Source organism: Bufo bufo, chromosome 3 (genome assembly GCF_905171765.1).
Source record: "Bufo bufo chromosome 3, aBufBuf1.1, whole genome shotgun sequence".
NCBI lineage: Eukaryota > Metazoa > Chordata > Amphibia > Anura > Bufonidae > Bufo > Bufo bufo.
In genome coordinates this window covers 492,321,951-492,346,336 of record NC_053391.1, presented here as the reverse complement: position 1 = coordinate 492,346,336, position 24,386 = coordinate 492,321,951, and the positions used below count along the sequence as shown (strand labels likewise).

General features: G+C 46.0%; 1 protein-coding gene and 1 pseudogene across 1 annotated transcript in view; one reads left to right on the top strand and one right to left on the bottom strand.

Moving 5' to 3' along the window:
* Window positions 1-24,386, top strand: part of GPC6 (glypican 6) — a 1,575,810-nt gene that overhangs the window by 479,586 nt on the left and 1,071,838 nt on the right. The gene's annotated exons all lie outside the window — the stretch shown is intronic.
* LOC120996711 lies at window positions 13,667-13,844 on the bottom strand (annotated as a pseudogene).

Below are 24,386 nucleotides of genomic sequence, written 5' to 3'. Positions count from 1 at the left end.
TACCTGGTTTACAATGGTTGGCTTTCTTGAATTAGCGAAGATGGAGAATATTTTGTTTTGACTAATAAATATATTTGTCATCCTCGCTAATTTAAAGTAATTTAGTAAACCAGGTCTAAGTTGAAATCGCAATGCGATTAATTCAAGTTATATTAATCGCATTGCGATTTTCACTTGTAGCTGCTGCTGGGTCTCTAATGGAATGGGTCAGCTTGCTAGAATTAACGAAGTTAACGAATATGGAATCTAGCAGTGCTAATTTGTAATCGCAATGCGATAATATTTGCTGTTATTATTAACCGCATTGCGAATCCAACTTTTATAATCCACTATTCTTAGCACTATATTCATTATCCGACCGTTAATTCTCCCAATGCCACCATTATCAAAATTGCCTAAGTTGTAATCGCAATGCGAGAATAACTTAAATTGAGGAAGATGTAGAATACTTTGCTATCTTCGTTGATGTAGAATACTTCGCTATCTTCGTTGATGTAGAATATTTTGCTATCTTCGTTGATGTAGAATACTTCGCTATCTTCGTTGATGTAGAATAAAGAATACTATCTTGAATTTTTTTATTAACAAAGACATAGAATATAGCGCTATATTCGTGTTAAATCTAGATCTTCAAGATTAACCCCTTAAGGACTCAGCCCTATTTGACCTTAAGGACTTGGCAATTTTTTGCAAATCTGACCAGTGTCACTTTAAGTGCTGATAACTTTAAAACGCTTTGACTTATCCAGGCCATTCTGAGATTGTTTTTTCATCACATATTGTACTTCATGACACTGGTAAAATGAAGTCAAAATTATTATTTTTTTTGCATAAAAAATACCTAATTTACCAAAAACTTTGAAAAATTTGCAAATTTCAAAGTTTCAGTTTCTCTACTTCTGTAATGCATAGTAATACCCCCAAAAATTGTGATGACTTTACATTCCCTATATATCTACTTCATGTTTGAATTATTTTGGGAAGGATATTTTATTTTTTGGGGATGTTACAAGGCTTAGAAGTTTAGAAGCAAATCTTGAAATTTTTCAGAAATTTACAAAAAAAACAATTTTTAGGGACCACTACAGCTCTGAAGTCACTTTGCGAGGCTTACATAATAGAAACCACCCAAAAATGTTAACCCTTTAGGTGTTGCACAAGAGTTATTGGCAAATGGGGATGAAATTTGAGAATTTCATTTTTTTGCCTAATTTTCCATTTTAACCCATTTTTTCCACTAACAAAGCAAGGGTTAACAGCCAAACAAGACTGTATCTTTATTGCCCTGACTCTGCCGTTTACAGAAACACCCCATATGTGGCCGTAAACTACTGTACGGTCACACAGCGCGGCGTAGAGTAAAAAGGTGCGCCGTTTGGTTTTTAGAAGGCAGATTTTGCTGGACTGGTTTATTTACACCATGTCCCATTTGAAGCCCCCCTGATGCACCCCTAGAGTAGAAACTCCATAAAAGTGACCCCATCTAAGAAACTACAGCCCTCAAGGTATTCAAAACTGATTTTACAAACTTTGTTAACCCTTTAGGTGTTGCACATGATTTAATGGAAAATAGAGATACAAAGCAAGGGTTAACAGCCAATAAAAACTCCATATTTATGGCCCTGATTCTGTAGTTTACAGAAACATCCCATATGTGGTCGTAAACTGCTGTACGGGCACACGGCAGGGCGCAGAAGGAAAGGAATGCCATACGGTTTTTGGAAGGCAGATTTTGCTGGACTGTTTTTTTTGACACCATGTCCCATTTAAAGTCCCCCTGATGCACCCCTAGAGTGGAAACTCCAAAAAAGTTACCCCATTTTAGAAACTACGGGATAGGGTGGCAGTTTTGTTGGTACTAGTTTAGGGTACATATGATTTTTGGTTGCTCTATATTACACTTTTTGTGTGGCAAGGTAACAAGAAATAGCTTTTTTGGCACCGTTTTTTTTTGTTATTTACAACATTCATCTGACAGGTTAGATCATGTGGTAATTTTATAGAGCAGGTTGTCACGGACGCGGCGATACCTAATATGTATACAATTTTTTTTATTTATGTAAGTTTTACACAATGTAGTAGGGTCTCATTTTTTGAGGGATGAGATGATTGTTTGATTGGCACTATTTTGGGGTGCATATGACTTTTTGATCGCTTGCTATTACACTTTTTGTGACATAAGATGACAAAAAATGGCTTTTTTTACACCGTTTTTATTTTAATTCTTTTACGGTGGTCACCTGAGGGGTTAGCTCATGTGATATTTTTATAGAGCCGGTCGATACGGATGCGGCGATACCTATTATGTATATATTTTTTTATTTATATAAGTTTTACACAATGATTTCATTTTTGAAACAAACAAAATCATGTTTTAGTGTTTCCATAGTCTAAGAGCCATAGTTTTTTCAGTTTCTGGGCGATTATCTTGGGTAGGGTAGGATTTTTGCGGGATGAGATGATGGTTTGATTGTTACAATTTTGGCATACATGCGACTTTTTTTTATCACTTTTATTACCTTTTTTGGGAAGTAAGGTGGGCAAAATTTCAATTTCATCATAGTTTTTTATTTTTTATTTTTATGGAGTTCACCGTTCGGGTAAAATAGCATTACTGTTCTATAGATCAGGTCATTACGGACGCGGCGATACCAAACATGTGTAGGGAATTGTATTTTTTTTCATTTTTAATCAGTGATAAATGTGTTTTTTGATTTTTACTTTTTTTTCACTTTTTTTTTCACTTTTTTTTTACCCAGACCCACTTGGTTCTTGAAGATCCAGTGGGTCTGATGTCTGTATAATACAGTTCAGTACACTATATAGTGTTTTGTACTGTATTTTACTTACACTTTGTCTGAACAGATCAATGCCTTTAGCACAGATCTGTTCAGCACCATGGACAGCAGGATGCCTGAGAAGGCGTCCTGTTGCCATGGGAACCTTCCCCGTCTGCTCAGTTGTGGCCACAACTGCGCAGACGGGGAAGGGTAAGGACTGGGGCTCCCTCCCTCTGTCACCCCATCCTGTCGGCGGGCTGCAAAGGCACAGCAGCCCACCGATGGGAGAGGGAGGGAGCTCCCGACTGTTAAGCTGTGCTTTTCCATACCGCGGTCCGTACGGACCGCAGTATGGAAAGGGTTAAACGGCTGACATCGCATCACAGATGTCAGCCGTTTATACCAGGGTGTCAGCAATGTGCTGACACCCTGGTAAACCCACTAGACGCCAATGATTATTCAAGGGGAATGCGGGGGGGGGGATCGCGATCCCGCCTGCCGCACCGCCCGCCTCCCGCACCGCCTTCAACACACCGCCTGCACCTCCCGCCGCCATCACATCATTCAGGGGTGCAGGGGGGTGACACATATAATTTAGGCATATAAAACTGTAGAAAGCGCAGCAAACCGCAGGTCTGAATTGACCTGCGGTTTGTTGCGATCGCCGACATGGGGGGGTCACAGGACCCCCCCCGCGCATTTAACCGAGGTGCCTGCTCAATGATTTGAGCAGGCACCTTGTTCCGATGACCGCCGGCCGAGCGGCAGTGATCTGAACAACACATGACGTACCGGTACGTCATGGGTCCTTAAGGACTCAGGAAACATGCCGTACTGGTACGTCATGCGTCCCTAAGGGGTTAAAGAATAGGAAAGTTGCCTTATTATTAAGTTATAAGGCAATTAGAAGTTATAATTTATAACTTCTAATTCTAAGCTTAAAAATCGCAATATGCGAATGATTAAATCGCATATTAATCGCGATAAATGCAATAATGATGAATATTCGATTTAGATGAATATAAGACGAATATTCAAGCGAATATTCGCGAAATATCGCGAAATCGAATATGGCACCTCCCGCTCAACACTAATGTGTATCTCAGGGGGCAATTACAATAAAAAAACATTAAAATCAACTACTACATGTTGTGGGGATCAGCTCAAACAGTGACTTCAGGTGTCATTTAAACAATAGTCTTTTATTTTGTTCAACACAAATGCTCGCTTACTTCAGCGGGTAAACACAAAAAAAACACAGTTCATATCAAATGGTACAACTCACAGTCCTCAGTAGTTCCAGAGTTCCACCACCCGCTGGAGAGGGGGGAAAAGAGTAGGCAACGGCAGGCTGATCCACAGCAACACACCACACAGCTTTACTCCCAGTCTGTTACACTTCCAGACTAGCAACCACACACCCAGCTCTCCTGGGATTCCTGGCTTAAATAGGCCAGCCAACACCTGGCCTGGATACGTGGGAGTAGTCATCCCACCCTGCTCTTTGACTACTCCAATGAAACCCGGCCCGGATCAGCTGCAGCTAGCAGCTAAACTACCTCTAGCAACTGTCAGTAACCTAGGGTTACTGACAAAACATTACCGGTTCATTTCACTGAGGCCAGGCACCTCGGTGACACGTATATATCATCTATTATGGGACCTTGTGCATTCTCACATATCCCCCCCCTCTGTCCAAAGCTGGGGGCTTGGACATCTTTAGCCCCCAGACTGTGTACCCTTTACAGGGCGTCTGCATTCCCTTGCATCTTGCCTGGCCTGTGTTCTACTGAGAAGGAGAAATCTTGAAGTGCAAGGAACCAGCGGGTAACTCGGGCATTATTCCCCCTCTTCTCTTGCATCCACCTTAGGGGAGCATGGTCTGACACTAACCTAAACCTTTTGGAAGGTGGCCCCCTGCAAGCCAAACGGCATTCTTACATACTGAAAAGACCCCTCAGGTGTAGAGAACGCAGTCTTCTCCTTAGCCTCTTGCGACAGTGGGATCTGCCAGTATCCTTTAATGAGATCTAAGGTGCTAATATACCTTGCGGGGCCTAGCCGTTCGACCAGCTCATTTACCCTGGGCATAGGGTAAGTATCAACTGTGGACACATCATTAAGCTTGCGGTAGTCATTGCAGAATCTCCACTCCCCGTTTGGTTTTGGCACTAACACTATGGGGCTGGACCAGCCACTTTTAGACCTTTCAATCACCCCTAGCTCCATCATCCTCCTAACCTCTTTGGAAATCACGTCCCGGCGGGCTTCAGGGATCCTATAGGGTTTTAAGTTCACCCTCACTTGGGGATCTGTGAGGATCTCATGTACTATCACATTTGTACGGCCAGGGGTTTCTGTGAAGAGATCTGTATTCCTCTGCAGCAGTTCCCTAAACTGTTGTTTTTGGGAGGGGGATAGCGTCTCTGAAATTTTAACAGCTTCGATGGTGGACCCCTGTTGAGCCACTAGGCAAGAAGCTTCAGGTGGGTCTCTCTCCTTCCAGAGTTTGATCAGATTGACATGGTATATCTGGTAGGGCTTTCTCTTCCCTGGCTGGTGTACCCTATAGTTGACCTCTCCCACTTTTTCCACTATCTCGTAGGGACCCTGCCATTTGGCTAGGAATTTGCTTTCGACAGTAGGGACTAACACTAACACCCTATCTCCCGGATTAAACTGTCTTAGACAAGTGGACCTATTATATACCTGGGCCTGTGCCTCCTGAGCCTGAAGCATATGTTCCTTTACAATGGGCATCACCCTCACCATCCTCTCTTGCATCTGTGCTACATGCTCTACTACACTTTTGTAGGGAGTGGCCTCACTTTCCCACGTTTCCTTTGCCACATCCAAGAGACCTCTGGGGTGTCTGCCATATAGTAATTCAAAGGGTGAAAAACCTGTGGAGGACTGGGGCACTTCTCTAATAGAGAACAGTAGGTATGGTAACAGACAATCCCAGTCCCGCCCATCCTTCTCTACGACCTTCCTCAGCATGGCCTTTAGGGTCTTATTAAAACGCTCCACAAGGCCATCTGTCTGAGGATGGTATTCGGAGGTTCGCAGCTGAGTGACTCTTAAAACTTTGCACAGTTCCCTCATCACTTTTGACATAAACGGGGTCCCCTGATCTGTAAGAATCTCTTTGGGAATACCCGTTCGGGAGAAGACATGGAACAACTCCCGGGCAATATTTTTGGATGTGGGGTTCCGTAGGGGAACAGCCTCGGGGTACCGGGTAGCGTAATCAGCGATTACGAGGATGTACTGATGCACCCTAGTGGACTTCACCAATGGGCCTACCAGGTCCATTGCTATCCTTTCAAAGGGGACCTCAATGATTGGTAAAGGGACGAGAGGGCTACAGAAGTGTGCTACTGGGGAAGTGACCTGACAAACTGGACACGATTGACAGAATTCCCTAATCTCTCCGTAACACACCAGCCAATAATATCGTTGTAGGACCCTCTCAAGTGTTTTGTCTGCACCCAGGTGACCACCTAACACATGGGAATGGGCCAGTAGCTGCTCTATCACTAGTAGCTGCTCTATCACTTCGTCCCGTATCTTGGTCACCCGGTATAATAGATCCTGATTCAGGGCAAAGTGTGGAAACCATTGGTCGACCCCGGGCTCTTGCGGAACCCCATTAAGGACCTCCACATTCTCTAGTGCCTCTTTTAAGGTCAAATTTCGAAGTTGGGCCGTACCAAACTTTCCCCGGGATACCTCCAAGTCGGGGACATTTTCCTCTGGGGTATCCTCTTCCTCATTGTCTCCTAGCAGGACAGTCAGAGGAAACTCGTGGGTCGCCTCTGGACTCCCACCCACAGGGTTGCATGGGCCTGCGGGGTGATTCGGCATAGAAACCTTTGCCCACAGGTCCCAGAACAGGGGGCAGTCACGACCAATAATAACCTCATGCAGTAAACATTTCACTACTGCCACATGGTGGGTCAGGGCAGCCCACCCCGTCTCCAGAGTAACCTGGGCCACCGGGTAAACTCTGGTGTCCCCATGAATACATGTGACTCCCAGATTTTTCCCAGGGACCAACACATGAGGAAGAGAGGCCGAGATCAGGGTGACCAAACTCCCTGAGTCCAACAGTCCTGAGACCAGAGTTCCATTGACGGTTAGTGTACACATCTGGGGTCCCTCCCCCCCTGTGGGTACGGCACTGCAAGCGGGCTGCACAAAGAGGGAACTGTGCCGGCCCGCAGAACAGTCCATGGGCTCCGTGGTGAGGGGACACTGAGCTACCATGTGACCCGGGGCCCGATATCTCCAGCAAATGATTTCCAGAGAGATTCCCCTGGGTATAGGTTCGGGCATCCCCCTGGCCTTGACACGACCCTCTCGAGTAGGCTTGTCCCCTAGTTTCTGACTATCGGAGTCCTTCCGGGCCCCCCAATATGTTGATTTCAGGTTCCCTGGACCGCCCAGGGACTTCTCCATGGCATGAAATCTCTCCACTAGTCCCAAAAGGTCATCTGCTGTCTGGGGGTCACCCTGTGTAACCCAGCACTGAATGGGGTGAGGAAGGGAGTGCATGTACCGGTCCATGACTACACGCTCCACCATTTCAGCAGGGAAGCAAACCTTTGATTGCAACCACTTTTGAACTAGATGTAGCAAGTCAAATAGCTGGGACCTCTGAGGTTTTTCCAGGCTATAGGTCCAGTACTGTACCCTTTGGGCTCGCACCGCCAAAGTAACACCCAGCCGTGCCAAGATCTCGGCTTTAATTTGGGGTACTCTTTAGCGTCCTGCAGGGCAAGATCATAATAGGCCTTTTGGGGCTCCCCAGTTAAATACAGGGCCAGGACTTCAGCCCACTGATCCGGTGGTAGCTTTTCCCGGTCAGCCACCCGCTCGAACACCGTGAGGAAAGCCTCAACGTCATCCTCCAGGGTCATCTTTTGTAAAGTTTCCCTCACAGTCCTCCTGACACGATGACCATCATTCGGAGTGGGAGGAGTTGAACTCTCCCGGGTGCGTTGGTCAGAACGGCCATCTGCTGGATGAGCAGCTTGTTGGTCTCTTGCTGGGCTTGCATGGCGTCCGTATGTGCTTTATGTTGCTGCAAGTTGGCCTGCACCAGGTGCTTAATCACTTCCTCCATGGCAGCTGGTGTGGGTTGGCTCTGTGTTGCAGCTTTGACCCAGGACATGTAATTCGACCGTGGGTTTATGCCCGCATCCTCCACCACTTATGGGGATCAGCTCAAACAGTGACTTCAGGTGTAATTTAAACAATAGTCTTTTATTTTGTTCAACACAAATGCTCGCTTACTTCAGCGGGTAAACACAAAGAAACATAGTTCATATCAAATGGTACAACTCACAGTCCTTTGTAGTTCCAGAGTTCCACCACCCGCTGGAGAGGGAGGAAAAGAGTAGGCAATGGCAGGCTTATCCACAGCAACACACCACACAGCTTTACTCCCAGTCTGTTACACTTCCAGACTAGGAACCACACACCCAGCTCTCCTGGGATTCCTGGCTTAAATAGGCCAGCCAACACCTGGCCTGGATACGTGGGAGTAGTCATCCCACCCTGCTCTTTGACTACTCCAATGAAACCCGGCCCGGATCAGCTGCAGCTAGCAGCTAAACTACCTCTAGCAACTGTCAGTAACCTAGGGTTAATGAAAAAACATTACCGGTTCATTTCACTGAGGCCAGGCACCTCGGTGACACATATCTATCATCTATTATGGCACCTTGTGCCTTCTCACAATGTATATGGAAAAGCATGAAAAATCTATACGTGTATACATAGAGAAGTAATCTAAAAAGATGCAAGGTTGGTCCTCTTACTTCCAATTTGGGGCACTGCGCGTGCGCCGTGCAATGTACTGTGCCACCAGATATGAGTGGTGTGTTAAGTAGTACTATTCCTATCAGTTTAATTCCTGTTACGTCCCCTATCAGGGGACATGTATGGAATAGATTTTAGACAACCGCAAAGAGTTGTCAATAGTTGACACACTCATGACATAAATTTTATTCCTCTATGCGTCAATCTTGGTGTAGTGATGACTGTGCTCGTGCGCACATTTGGGAGAATGCAGGCGATGGGGGTTTTTCAAAGACTATGGTCATGCTGAGGTAGTTCAGTGACAGTTAAGTGACCCAAAAAAACAATGATTCTGCAGTGGGGGCCCATTGTTGGCCTAGTAGGCTTTAATGATCACCTTAGATGATCACAAAGAAAATTAATGTTTTTTCTATGCAAAATTATCCAGCCGATCGCTTTTGGTCTTCACAATGAAGCAACGACCTTATCATCTGGGGTGTGCCAACATTGCCAATGCCAACACACTCATAGAGGTGGTCGCTTCATTGTGATACGCAAGCCCCTTCACCACAACAAGGTAATGATCACGAAGGGGAATTGACACATGTATGTGCCTTTTTTTTTGTTTTGTTTTTGCAGCCACAGTGCAGCACCAGAGGCCAGAAAAATTAGGCATGTACACATGCCTGAAAAATAATGTTATAGTTGCAGCCGCTGTTGTAGCAGCGGCCGGAAAAATTGATGTTTTCAAGGCAGAAAGGTGACTAAAACATTGCGTCTTGAACCCTAGTTGGTGGCGGAGAATTCACGAAAGTCATCCGGTATGCAGACATTAAATACAGCAGCGTGGGGTCCATTTTGAGGCCAAGGCATGTCATCAGGCCCTTTGTTAGTCAAACGTATCCACCATCTGTCTGAGGATGGTATTCGGAGGTTCGCAGCTGAGTGACTCTTAAAACTTTGCACAGTTCCCTCATCACTTTTGACATAAACGGGGTCCCCTGATCTGTAAGAATCTCTTTGGGAATACCCGTTCGGGAGAAGACATGGAACAACTCCCGGGCAATATTTTTGGATGTGGGGTTCCGTAGGGGAACAGCCTCGGGGTACCGGGTAGCGTAATCAGCGATTACGAGGATGTACTGATGCACCCTAGTGGACTTCACCAATGGGCCTACCAGGTCCATTGCTATCCTTTCAAAGGGGACCTCAATGATTGGTAAAGGGACGAGAGGGCTACAGAAGTGTGCTACTGGGGAAGTGACCTGACAAACTGGACACGATTGACAGAATTCCCTAATCTCTCCGTAACACACCAGCCAATAATATCGTTGTAGGACCCTCTCAAGTGTTTTGTCTGCACCCAGGTGACCACCTAACACATGGGAATGGGCCAGTAGCTGCTCTATCACTAGTAGCTGCTCTATCACTTCGTCCCGTATCTTGGTCACCCGGTATAATAGATCCTGATTCAGGGCAAAGTGTGGAAACCATTGGTCGACCCCGGGCTCTTGCGGAACCCCATTAAGGACCTCCACATTCTCTAGTGCCTCTTTTAAGGTCAAATTTCGAAGTTGGGCCGTACCAAACTTTCCCCGGGATACCTCCAAGTCGGGGACATTTTCCTCTGGGGTATCCTCTTCCTCATTGTCTCCTAGCAGGACAGTCAGAGGAAACTCGTGGGTCGCCTCTGGACTCCCACCCACAGGGTTGCATGGGCCTGCGGGGTGATTCGGCATAGAAACCTTTGCCCACAGGTCCCAGAACAGGGGGCAGTCACGACCAATAATAACCTCATGCAGTAAGCATTTCACTACTGCCACATGGTGGGTCAGGGCAGCCCACCCCGTCTCCAGAGTAACCTGGGCCACCGGGTAAACTCTGGTGTCCCCATGAATACATGTGACTCCCAGATTTTTCCCAGGGACCAACACATGAGGAAGAGAGGCCGAGATCAGGGTGACCAAACTCCCTGAGTCCAACAGTCCTGAGACCAGAGTTCCATTGACGGTTAGTGTACACATCTGGGGTCCCTCCCCCCCTGTGGGTACGGCACTGCAAGCGGGCTGCACAAAGAGGGAACTGTGCCGGCCCGCAGAACAGTCCATGGGCTCCGTGGTGAGGGGACACTGAGCTACCATGTGACCCGGGGCCCGATATCTCCAGCAAATGATTTCCAGAGAGATTCCCCTGGGTATAGGTTCGGGCATCCCCCTGGCCTTGACACGACCCTCTCGAGTAGGCTTGTCCCCTAGTTTCTGACTATCGGAGTCCTTCCGGGCCCCCCAATATGTTGATTTCAGGTTCCCTGGACCGCCCAGGGACTTCTCCATGGCATGAAATCTCTCCACTAGTCCCAAAAGGTCATCTGCTGTCTGGGGGTCACCCTGTGTAACCCAGCACTGAATGGGGTGAGGAAGGGAGTGCATGTACCGGTCCATGACTACACGCTCCACCATTTCAGCAGGGAAGCAAACCTTTGATTGCAACCACTTTTGAACTAGATGTAGCAAGTCAAATAGCTGGGACCTCTGAGGTTTTTCCAGGCTATAGGTCCAGTACTGTACCCTTTGGGCTCGCACCGCCAAAGTAACACCCAGCCGTGCCAAGATCTCGGCTTTAATTTGGGGTACTCTTTAGCGTCCTGCAGGGCAAGATCATAATAGGCCTTTTGGGGCTCCCCAGTTAAATACAGGGCCAGGACTTCAGCCCACTGATCCGGTGGTAGCTTTTCCCGGTCAGCCACCCGCTCGAACACCGTGAGGAACAGTTTTTGCTCGTGAGTTTCTATGTTGTCTCTCTTTACACTTCTATAGATCACGTTTATGGATTAAATGTCGTCGATGTGGCCCTGGCCAGCACAGGGATCTCCAGGGGGGCTGGCTGATTTGTCCTTCACCTACTGGAGGTGTGTCCTGAAGAGGAATTATTTCCTCTTTGGGGACACCTTCTATCAACAGACGCGGGGTGTGGCCATGGGGTCCAATGTGGCCCCAACCTATGCTAACATCTTCATGGCCGAGGTGGAGGACAGATTGGTCTACCAGTCCCCTTTTTTTGGGAGAGTCCGGTGCTGGTGGCACTACATCGGAGACATTTTCATGGTCTGGAGTGGCACTACAGATGAACTGGACAGTTTTCATGCCCATTTGAATATGGGTGTTCCTGGTTTACATTTCACTGTTACAGTATCAGAGAAAGAACTTCAATTTCTTGATGTATTGGTCTATGTGGTTGATGGGGAGATCAGGACTGATCTCTATCAGAAGCCTACAGATAGGAACAACCTACTTATACATTACAGCTATCATCCTTGGTGTATGGTTGACTCCTTACCATGGAGCCAACTCTTGCGCGTGAAAAGAATTGTCTCTGATGATAATGACTTTTCTAAGAGAACACACGAGATGTGCAATAAATTCCTAGAAAGAGGTTACCCTAGGAAACTTCTGAAGAGAACACGGGAGAAGGTTATGTTGGTTGATAGGGAGTCCACACTCGACCGATCATCTCACAATGAAACAGGTGAAAGAATTCCATTTGTGTCTGTGTATGGACAGGATAGTGGACATATTGCCAAAATTTTGAGGAAGGAGTGGCATATCTTGCAGAGGGGGTTGCCTGAGATTAAGGACTTTAAAGAGGACCTTTCATCAGCATCAAGTATGTAAACTGAATATACATACATGGAGAGCGGCGCCCAGGGATCCCCCTGCACTTACTATTATCCCCGGGCGCCGCTCCGTTCTCCGGTTATAGGCTCCGGTAAAGTCATAGTTAGGCTCCACCCATTTGAGCCTGCCGCGGTCTCCTTCTCCTATACTGTAGCGCTGGCCCAATCGCAGCGCTCAGCTCTTAGCCATGCTATGAGCTGAGCGCTGCGATTGGCCAGCGCTACAACATAGGAGAAAGAGACGCCGGCAGGCTCAAATGGGTGGAGCCTAACTATGACTTTACCGGAGCCTGTAACCGGAGAACGGAGCTGCGCCCGGGGATAATAGTAAGTGCAGGGGGATCCCTGGGCGCCGCTCTCCATGTATATTCAGTTTACATACTTGATGCTGATGAAAGGTCCTCTTTAAAGTTCCCCCAATAATGGCATACAAAAGAAATACCAATTGACGTGACAAATTAGTAAAAACAGATGTTGGAGGGTCATGTGAAGGTGGACAAACGTATTTGGCCCCCAAGAAGAAAGGCAATTTTCCATGTCTATCCTGTTGTAATTGCAGTAGTATCATGAAGGGAGATACGTTTTCGTATCCATATAGTGGCAAAACATTTCGGATTATTGGATTTTTCACCTGTAGATCTAAGTACGTTGTGTATATGATCCAATGTCCCTGTAGTCTCATATACATGGGGGAGACCACGATGGAGATCAGGGAACGGATCAATAAACACAAGAGTACAATCAGAAAGAAGATGTTGGACAAACCAGTGGCGAGGCATTTTGTCGAGTGTGGGCACTCTATCAACCAGCTTTGGTTCCGAGTTATCTATGCAGTGGGTACACTTAAAAGAGGAGGTGATAAGGACAAAATATTGAGGGGAAAAAAACTCAAATGGATTTACTCTCTAAGATCACTGCAGTCTTATGGACTCAATTTGGAGTTCAATGTTGCAGGGATCGATTAGATCAGTGCTTCCCAACCAGTGTGCCTCCAGCTGTTGCAAAACTACAACTCCCAGCATGCCCGCACAGCCAAAGGCTGGTGGCACAGTACATTGCACGGCGCACGCGCAGTGCCCCAAATTGGAAGTAAGAGGACCAACCTTGCATATTTTTCCATCTCCCGGTTCCTAAAATCTATTCCATAGACCGGCCCCTGATAGGGGACGTAACAGGGATTAAACTGATAGGAATAGTACTACTTAACACACCACTCATATCTGGTGGCACAGTACATTGCAAGACGTACGCGCAGTGCCCCAAATTGGAAGTAGCAGGACCAACCAAGCATCTTTTTCCATCTCCCGGTTTCTAAAATCTATTCCATACACCGGCCCCTGATAGGGGACGTAACAGGGATTAAACTGATAGGAATAGTACTACTTAACATACCACTCATATTGGGATTGCACAGTACATTGCTCGGCGTACGCGCAGTGCCCCAAATTGGAAGTAAGAGGAACGACCAAGCATCTTTTTCCATCTCCTGGTTCCTAAAATCTATTCCAAACACCGTCCCCTGATAGGGGACAAAACAGAGATTAAACTGTTAAGAACAGATTTTTTTTAATTAAAAAAAAAGAGGACAGCCTCTGCGGAGCTCGGTATTTTTGGCCGCGTTACTGAACGCTCATGCACAATGGCTGTAGGCTCATGCGTCCTTTTGCGGAGGTGACAAACCTGGTCAGTCAAACCCAAGGCAACATCATCGACCTCATCCCATATGCGTTTCTTCTGGAGTGTGCCCTGCGAAGAGTGCTGGATCAGGCCGTACATGAGCATGAAGAGGAAGAGTTGTGGTCACCATCACCACCAGAAGCAGCCTTGTCGTCGTCGATTGCTGGACCTGCGGCAACGCAGAGAGAGGAGTCTGAAGAAGAGGAGTCAGAGGAGGAAGGTGGCTTTGAGGAGGTGGAAGACCAACCACAGCAGGCGTCCCAGGGGGCTTGTTGTCACCTTTCGGGGACCCTTGGTGTTGTACGTGGCTGGGTGGAGGAAGAGACCTTCAATGACGTCAGTGAGGACAAGGAACGGGACATGGCTAGCTTGGTATACAACCTTGTGCAAATAGGGAGTTTGCGGTTGTGCAAATGGACTGTTTGCGGTTGTTTGCGGTGCGTTAAACGGGGAGTTTGGTCTGTCATAGTTTGGTCTGTCACTGTGAAGCGGGCGTAACCCTTACACTACCTGATCGATACAACATCATACCTGATGTTTTAAAGCACGTTATTCCAAACAATTTAGGAATGTTAGGTGATTTATGCCCTTTATGGATTAAAACCCGACTCTGCGTCAACTACGTAATTTTCCATGGGGGTTTTGCCATGGATCCACCTCCGGCATGCCACAGTCCAGGTGTTAGTCCCCTTGAAACAATTTTTCCATCACTATTGTGGCCAGAAAGAGTCCCTGTGGGTTTTAAAATTCGCCTGGCTATCGAAGTCTTGTCACAAGGGTGTCAAGAACCACGCCTGACTCCGTTATACCCGGGGTCAGGAAGTCGCAGCGGTTGGCTGCGCGCTCTATGTAAGATAGGGCTGATTCCTTATGGTAGCTTTCTGGGTTTGCTTTGCAACCCTTCTTGGCTCACTCAGGGATCCGTAGCTCCTTCTCCTCAGCTGTTCCTTGTCCAGCACTCCCAACCTCCTTATATTCCCCTCTCACACTTCTCTGGTTGCCAGATATAGAGCTTCCTGCCTGGACATCTATTCTGACCCTCTGGAGCTGTGTTGCTGCGTTCTCTGGTTGTTGGTCCAGAACGCTACCCTCCTGATCCCTGTTGGACCTTTTTGGTCTGCTGTGGTCGCCCACCTGGGTGTATGTGTTTGTCTGTATTGTCTGTCCTCTCCCTGGTGTTTCCCTCTTAGTGTCAGTGGTGCAGACTAGCGATCCCACCGGCCCGTTCACTATCTAGGGCTCATTTTAGGGAAAGCCAGGGTTTAGGCACGTGATCGCCGCACGGTTGAGGAACCCGTCTAGGGACGTCAGGGCAGTCAGGTGCCAGCCGCAAGGTGAGTCAGCGGTCACCACCTTTCCCTCTCCCTTGGGCAGGGCTTTCCCTTTTCCCTCCCTGTGCGTGACGCCGGTCATTACATTATATCTGGCCCTTATTTTGTGTAGGTAAAAAAAAAATATATACATTTTTTTACCGACTTAGAATCCAGTATGGATCAAATTGCTGCTCTGTCCAAACAATTTCATGGCCTGTCTTTGGAGGTGGCAGGATTGAAGGCGTCGGTCCTCCAGCAACAGCAGCAATTACAACTGACCGCAAGCCCAGCGGTTGCTACTGGTAACCAGGTTGTTGCGGAACCCAAGGTCCCTCTCCCTGACAGATTTTCTAGGGGAAGGGACAAGTTTTTGACATTCCGTAAGGCCTTTAAATTATATTTTAAACTGCGCCCTTACTCCTCTGGTAATGAAGAACAGCGGGTGGGGGTTGTTATTTCCCTGCTGCAGGGGGACCCGCAGTCCTGGGCGTTCTCTTTACCTACTGATTCCCAGGCTCTTCGGACAGTGGATGAGTTTTTCGGGGCCTTGGGTCTCATATATGATGACCCTGACCGAGTCCCACTGGCTGAATCAAGATTACAGAGACTCCTACAAGGAGAGCGGCCGGTAGAGGAGTATTGCTCTGACTTCCGTAGGTGGGCTACGGATACCCAATGGAACGACCCGGCTCTCAGGAGTCAGTTCTGCTCTGGGTTATCCGAAAGGGTTAAGGATGCGCTTGCATTATATGAGACCCCCTTTTCCCTTGATGCGGTTATGTCCCTTTCTATCTGAATAGATAGACGCCTTAGGGACAGGTTGAAAAAACCGGAGCAATTGCTAACCCCTCCCAAGCAGCAGTTAGTCTGTACGGACTTAGACGAGCCTATGCAGCTAGGAGGAACTACTCGTCAGGTCCGTCCTCCTGAGGCTCGCCATAGGCGTGGGGTTTGTTTTTTTTGTGGGGAGAGGGGTCATTTCATTAATGTCTGTCCTTCTTTCCTCAGAAACAAAAGACCGTCAGAAAACTACTAACCCCAGGCTGTGTGGAGGATGTCAGCCGGGGGGTATACGTTTCCTCCATACGTACATCGCAATTTGTGTTGCCAGCGGTTATTGTTTTTGGTGATAAGACGGAGACTATTTCTTTCTTTCTAGACAGTGGAGCAGGGGTAAATTTGATAGATGCCCATTTTGCCCGCACTATGGGTTTGTCTCTCTGTACGCTACAGAGACCTATTCCCATATTCGCTATTGACTCTGCTCCTCTGTCTCAGAGAAACCTCATCCACATTGTTCATAATTTACACCTTCGGGTAGGGGACCACCATAACGAGATGCTTTCATGTTATGTTCTGGAGGGGCTTCCCACTCCTGTAGTGCTGGGTCTTCCCTGGTTGGCAGCGCACAATCCAGTGGTGGATTGGCAGGCCAGGGAGATATTGGAGTGGAGTGAGCAGTGCAGAGAAAATTGCTTAAATAGCAATTGCTTAGTCGCCTCCGTAACTACCCTACCTACATTTATTTTGGATTTTGAGGACGTTTTTTCTGAAAAGGGTTGTCAGAAGTTACCACCTCATCGTCCTTATGATTGCCCGGTTAACCTTATTCCCGGCGCAAAATTACCCAAGACCAGGTTATATAATCTTTCGGGTCCAGAGAGACAAGCCATGAAAGATTATATCTCCGAGAGCTTGGCTAAGGGACACATCAGACCCTCTTCTTCACCCGTGGCTGCAGGGTTTTTCTTCGTTAAAAAGAAAGATGGGGGCCTGCGTCCTTGCCTAGATTTTCGCGAATTAAATCGGATAACCATCCGAGACCCATACCCTCTTCCTCTCATTCCTGACCTGTTTAACCAGATTGCGGGTGCTAGGTGGTTCTCCAAACTTGATCTTAGGGGGGCCTACAATCTGATTCGTATTAAGGAGGGGATGAGTGGAAGACAGCTTTTAACACCCCTGAGGGGCATTATGAAAATCTAGTTATGCCTTTCGGTCTGACCAATGCTCCTGCCGTCTTTCAACATTTCGTTAATGACATTTTTAGTCATCTAATCGGCAGGTTTGTGGTAATATACCTAGATGATATTTTAATTTATTCGTCTGATCTTAGAACACATGAGGTGCATGTCAGACAAGTACTGCAGGTCCTACGGACGAATAAATTATATGCTAAAATTAAAAAATGTGTCTTCGCCGTTCAGGAGATACAATTCCTAGGTTATTTTTTATCTGCTTCAGGTTTCCGTATGGATCCTAGGAAGGTCCAGGCAATTTTAGATTGGGATCTTCCTGAGAACCTCAAAGCACTGCAACGGTTCTTGGGCTTTGCGAATTTCTATAGGAAATTCATTAAAAATTATTCACCTATTGTAAAACCCCTTACTGACATGACAAGGAAGGGGACTGATTTTTCTAAATGGTCTGACGCCGCTAAAGTTGCTTTTTCCTCTCTAAAAGAGAGGTTTACCTCGGCACCTGTACTAGTCCAACCTGATGTCTCTCAGGCTTTTATTGTTGAAGTCGATGCGTCAGAGGTGGGAGTGAGGGCGGTGCTGTCTCAGGGTCCGTCTCCTGGCAAATGGCGTCCTTGTGCTTTCTTTTCTAAAAAACTATCTGCAGCAGAAAAGAACTACGATATTGGCAATAGGAAACTATTAGCTATTAAACTAGCGTTTGAAGAATGGCGTCACTTTTTAGAGGGGGCAGTCCACCCCGTCACTGTAATTACGGACCACAAAAATCTTCTGTACCTCGAATCAGCTAAGCGTCTCACCCCTAGACAATCTAGGTGGTCGCTATTTTTTACAAGGTTTAAGTTTGTGATTACCTATCGTCCTGGGGCAAAGAATACCAAGGCTGATTTCCCTGGAGGGGGTAATGTGAGTGATCCGGTGCCCATTCTTCAAAGAGGAGTGGTTGTTTCTGCGGTACACTCTGTTCTGGAGGGGAAGGTGTTAGAGGCCCAGGGGGACGCCCCGGTCTCTTGCCCCTCAGAGAAATTGTTTGTACCGTTGAACCTGCGTTTCGAATTATTAAAGGAACATAATAATTCGGCACTTGCTGGGCACCCGGGTAGTAAAGCAACCTTGGAGCTATTGTCTCGTCGTTTTTGGTGGCCAAGGTTGCGTCAGGATGTATTGGATTTTGTGTCTTCTTGTTCTACCTGTGCGCGCGCAAAAGTTTCACATACACGTCCTGCAGGGTCTCTATTACCACTCGTCATTCCCAATAGACCATGGACACATCTGTCAATGGATTTTATCACTGAGTTACCTTTGTCTGCGGGTAAAACAGTTATTTTGGTAGTAGTGGACAGGTTTAGCAAAATGGTACACTTCATTGCGTTACCCGCACTACCTAATGCTAAGACTCTTGCTCAGGTATTCGTCAGTGAAATCGTGAAGCTTCACGGGGTCCCCTCCGATGTTGTTTCGGATCGGGGTACCCAGTTTATTTCTAAATTTTGGAAAGCTTTTTGTTCCCGTTTGGGGGTACACTTGTCCTTTTCCTCAGCTTTCCATCCTCAGTCGAATGGACAGACTGAGCGTACCAACCAAAACCTGGAGACATATCTAAGATGTTTTGTGTCTGAAAACCAAGCGTTGTGGTCATCATATTTACCGTTAGCTGAGTTTGCCATAAATAATTGTCGTCAGGAATCCACTGGCAAGTCACCATTTCTTGGTGCATATGGTTTTCATCCCCAATTCTGTACTTTCAAAGAGGGGGGGTCTTCTGGGGTTCCCGAAGAGGAACGGTTTTCGTCATCTCTTTCATCGGTATGGCAGAAGGTGTAAGCTAACTTGAAAAATATGGGAGGTAAATACAAATGCATGGCTGATAAGAGACGGTCGCCAGGTCCGGACCTAGGAGTGAATGACTATGTGTGGTTGTCTACTAGGAATATTAAATTGAAGGTTCCCTCTTGGAAACTGGGTCCTAGGTTTATTGGTCCTTACAAAATTGTAGCCATCATCAACCCCGTGGCTTTTCGCCTGGAGTTACCTCAGACTTTTAAAATCCATAATGTCTTTCATAAGTCGTTACTCAAAAAATATGTTCCACCTCTAGAACCGTCACCGCTGCCACCCCCTCCTGTTGTTGTGGATGGTAATCTAGAATTTCATATATCCAAAATTGTTAATTCTCGTCGGGTCCGCCGCTCTCTTCAATATCTTGTGCATTGGAGAGGTTACGGTCCCGAGGAAAGAATGTGGGTTCCTGCGTCTGAGGTAAATGCCGACAGGCTAGTTCGGGTTTTTCATGCCTCTCATCCTGAGAGACCTGGTCCTGAGTGTCCGGAGGCCCCTCGTAGAGAGGGGGGTACTGTCACGAGGGTGTCAAGAACCACGCCTGACTCCGTTATACCCGGGGTCAGGAAGTTGCAGCGGTTGGCTGCGCGCTCTATGTAAGATAGGGCTGTTTCCTTATGGTAGCTTTCTGGGTTTGCTTTGCAACCCTTTTTGGCTCACTCAGGGATCCGTAGCTCCTTCTCCTCAGCTGTTCCTTGTCCAGCACTCCCAACCTCCTTATATTCCCCTCTCACACTTCTCTGGTTGCCAGATATAGAGCTTCCTGCCTGGACATCTATTCTGACCCTCTGGAGCTGTGTTGCTGCGTTCTTTAGTTGTTGGTCCAGAACGCTACCCTCCGGATCCCTGTTGGACCTTTTTGGTCTTCTGTGGTCGCCCACCTGGGTGTATGTGTTTGTCTGTATTGTCTGTCCTCTCCCTGGTGTTTCCCTCTTAGTGTCAGTGGTGCGGACTAGCGATCCCACCGGCCCGTTCACTATCTAGGGCTCATTTTAGGGAAAGCCAGGGTTTAGGCACGTCATTACAAGTCTATGGCGGTTCGCCCGTTCGCGAACATTTGTGAAAATTCGCAATCGCCGTTCGCGAACGGAAAATTTTATGTTCACGACATCTCTAATCTCTAGTATGTATGGGTTTATTATGATATGATATGCTGTTTTATGTGTACATTGTCTGCTGTTCTTTCTACCAGACTATGCTATAACATTATAACATCACAAGTCATAAGCTATATGACTGATTTACCGTAACTTTTATGTATATATATTGGGACACAGTAAGAGGTTTTGTCTGGAAAAACAGGTATTTTCCTCCCAGCATGTTCTGCTGGGCTGATTTACAGCCAGGTGAGGTCAAATACCTGACCGGATTTTAAGTACCGGTCTGGGTTTTGGCAGCACCTGACTGTCCTTAAATAGGCAGCTGGGCTCAGAAGCCAGGTCTCTGTGTTAGGATCTGGGAACCTTGTATCTGGATGAAGGCTTGCTACCTGTTTGGCGTGAAAACAGGTTGGTGCTGCTATGGTCAAGGACTCTTTGAGGCAGAATTGCTGCACAGTGTGAATTTCCACCAACACCGCAAGGTGACTTTTTGTTTTATTATGACTGCTTGTTTTGTCACTTGCCTAAAGTGTGAATAAAACACTGAACTGTTTGATCCAAATAACTTGTTGCCTCTATACTGCGTACACTAATCCTGTCTACCAGAACGAAACCTCACAATATATATATATACAGTGGATATAAAAAGTCTAGACCCCCTGTTAAAATGTCAGGTTTCTGTGCTGTAAAAAAAATTAGACAAAGATAAATCATTTCAGAACTTTTCCCACCTTTAATGTGACCTATAAACTGTACAACTCAATTGAAAAACAAACTGAAATCTTTTAAGTAGAGGCAAGAAAAAATATAAAAATAAAATAATACGGTTGCATAAGTGTGCACACCCTTAAACTAATACTTTGTTGAAGCACCTTTTGATTTTTTTATAGCACTCAGTATTTTTGGGTATGAGTCTATCAGCATGGCACATTTTGACTTGGCAAGATTTGCCCACTCTTCTTTGCAAAAACACTCCAAACCTGTCAGATTGCGAGGGCATCTCCTGTGCACAGCCCTCTTAAGACTACCCCACAGATTTTCAATCGGATTCAGGTCTTGGCTCTGGCTGGGCCATTCCAAAACTTTAATCTTCTTCTGGTGAAGACATTCCTTTGGGACGTTGTCATGCTGAAAGATGAAGTTCCTCTTCATGTTCAGCTTTCTAGAAGAAGCCTAAAGGTTTTGTGCCAGTATTGACTGGTATTTGGAACTGTTCACAATTCCCTCTAGCTTAACTAGGGCCCAGTTCCAGCTAAAGAAAAACAGCCCCAAAGCATGATGCTACTACCACCATGCTTCACTGTGGGTATGGTGTTCTTTTGGTGATGTGCAGTGTTGTTTTTGAGCCAAACATATCTTTTGGAATTATGGCCAAAAAGTTCAACCTTGGTTTCATCAGATCATAACACCTTTTTGCACATGCTTTTGGGAGACTTCAGATATGTTTTTGCAAAATCTAGCCTGGCTTGGATGTTTTTCTTCGTAAGAAAAGGCTTTTGTCTTGCCACTCTACCCCATAGCCCAGATATATGAAGAATAGCTTGCTGCTTTCTCAAGGCTGCTAATCAAGTGCTGGTCTGCAAGTGCATTGGAGATATTCAGGAGATACTCAGGAGGTATTCTGGAGGTGGATACAATCTAAACAAGTAAGATTTGTTTGTTTAAATTTAATTTTTTATTTTTTTCCCTCTTTGCAATGGCAGACCTGGTTCTGTGCAGGAATTGTTGTGCTTTTATTTCAGGTTTCACTCTTCAGAGATTTGGATACTGTCTGATCTGTAGACAGCTCTCCATAATGCAACAGGAAATTACATTTTTGAAATATGAGATTTGTAAATTAACCATTAAGCAAACTCAGACTGAGAACATTGCAATGCCACTGCCATAGAGGCCCCCTAGAAATGGTAGATGGGTTACTGAAGGTTCTGGTAGACTGAGAGTTGTGGATAGAAGACATGTCCCACAGTCTGTGGCTCTCCATAATTCATTTGCAGCACTTTCAGAGTGCAAGAGCAACATGGCGGATGGCTCAAGCACAGTGGGTGAGAAACAATCATCTCCCATGCCTAAAGTATGCAAGACTGCAGCCAAAGACAAAAAGGAGAAGGTGAGGACTGATAGTAAGCAGCTGTTGGTGGGCGATTGCATCATAAGAGGTGTGAAGTTTGAGGAGAATGGTGTTGTAAGATGTCTCCCTGGTGCTACCGCTAGCAGGGATAGACGACGGATCCTTAATATTGTTAGGCAAGCAAAACAGGAAAGGGAAGTGGATGTTATTGTCCATCTGGGGACAAACGATCTGGCTTGCAATGAGGTTTCAAAGGTGAAAGAAGCTTTTCACACACTTGGAAAGGATATACGGGAGATTGCATCAACTGTTTCATTCTCTGCAGTTTTGCCAGTGCATAACCTTCAGCATGACAAGAAGATGTGCATTAAGGAATTCAATGTATGGCTTGGTGAATGGTGTCGGAACCAAGGGTTTGGCTTTGTGTCTCATGTTAGCTCTTGTTGGAATGGAAAAGAACTGTAAAGGAAAGAAGGTTTGGATCTTTCTCTCAAAGGAACGAATGTCATCGGTGAACAGTTCCAAGTATTTGCTAGGGAACATTTAAACTAGGAAAGGGGGGCAAAAGAGTGATAATCCAGCAGTCTGACTGCCCCCCGGAACAATGCCAGAAGATGCCAGTAGCACAAAGGTTAAGAAATGACAAGCTCAGATTCTTATCTACAAATGCTCGCAGTTTAGGGAATAAGATCAAGGAACTTGAGGCTATAATGGAATCTGAGAATATAGATGTAGTGGCTGTTACTGAGACGTGGTTCAAGGGGAGTAATGACTGGGATATATCAATACCAGGGTTCTCTCTATACAGGAAAGACAGAGAAGGCAAGAAGGGGGGAGGGGTGGCCCTGTATGTGAAAGACAGCATAAAATCTAATTTGATACAAGTTAGCGAGAACAATTTAGAGTCAGTTTGGGTTACCTTGCAGCTTGATAATCATAAGATAACTCGTGTAGGTGTGATATATAGACCACCTAGCCAAGTCAAAGAATTAGATGATCTACTAGTTGAGGTAATAGCTAAAATGACATTGAAGGGGGAAGTTATCATTATGGGAGACTTCAATCTTCCTGATGTAAACTGGAAAACCAAAATAGCTAGTTCTGCCAGGAGTACAGATATTCTAAATTCACTACTGGGATTATCTCTACAGCAAGTAGTTGAGGAGCCAACCCGGAAGGAGGCCATTTTAGATTTAGTAATCACAAATGGGAATTTGGTATATGATATTACTGTAGGGGAACGCTTGGGATCTAGTGATCACCAGTCAGTGTGGTTTACTATAAGTACAGTGACTGAGTCACACCACACAAAAACAAAAGTTTTAGATTTTAGAAAAACTGACTTTTCTAAAATTAGATTAGTGGTATACGAGTCCCTATCAGATTGGAACAGCTTCATTGGAGTGCAGGAGAAATGGGACTACTTAAAAGAGGCACTATTGAAGGCAACAGAAAATTGCATTAGGCTTGTCAGTAAAAGCAAAAAAAGGAAAAGACCACTGTGGTACTCAGCAGAAGTGGCCAAAATCATTAAAAACAAAAAGATAGCATTTAGGAATTATAAAAAAATAAAAAAACGAGGATGACAGGCTAATTTACAAGATTAGGCATCGAGAGGCCAAACAAGTTATAAGAGCTTCTAAAGCACAGGCAGAAGAGAAATTAGCTCAGTCAGGGAAAAAAGGCGATAAGGCATTCTTCAGATACATAAATGAAAAAAGGAAACTAAAACAAGGAATTACAAAATTAAAAACAAAAGAAGGAAGGTATATGGAAGAAGATAAAGAACTAGCTGACTGCCTCAATGAATACTTCTGTTCAGTCTTTACGAAGGAAAATGAAGGAAAAGGACCTCAGTTAGGAAAGAAGACTAATGAATCTTTTGATGCATGTGTCTTTACAGAGGAAGAGGTTCTAAGTAGGGATGAGCGAACCCGAACTGTATAGAACGGGTTCGTACCGAATTTTGGGGTGTCCGTGACACGGAGCCGAACATTTTCGTAAAAGTCCGGGTTCGGGTTCGGTGTTCGGCGCTTTCTTGGCGCTTTTTGAAAGACTGCAAAGCAGCCAATCAACAAGCGTCATACTACTTGCCCCAAGAGGCCATCACAGCCATGCCTACTATTGGCATGGCTGTGATCGGCCAGTGCAG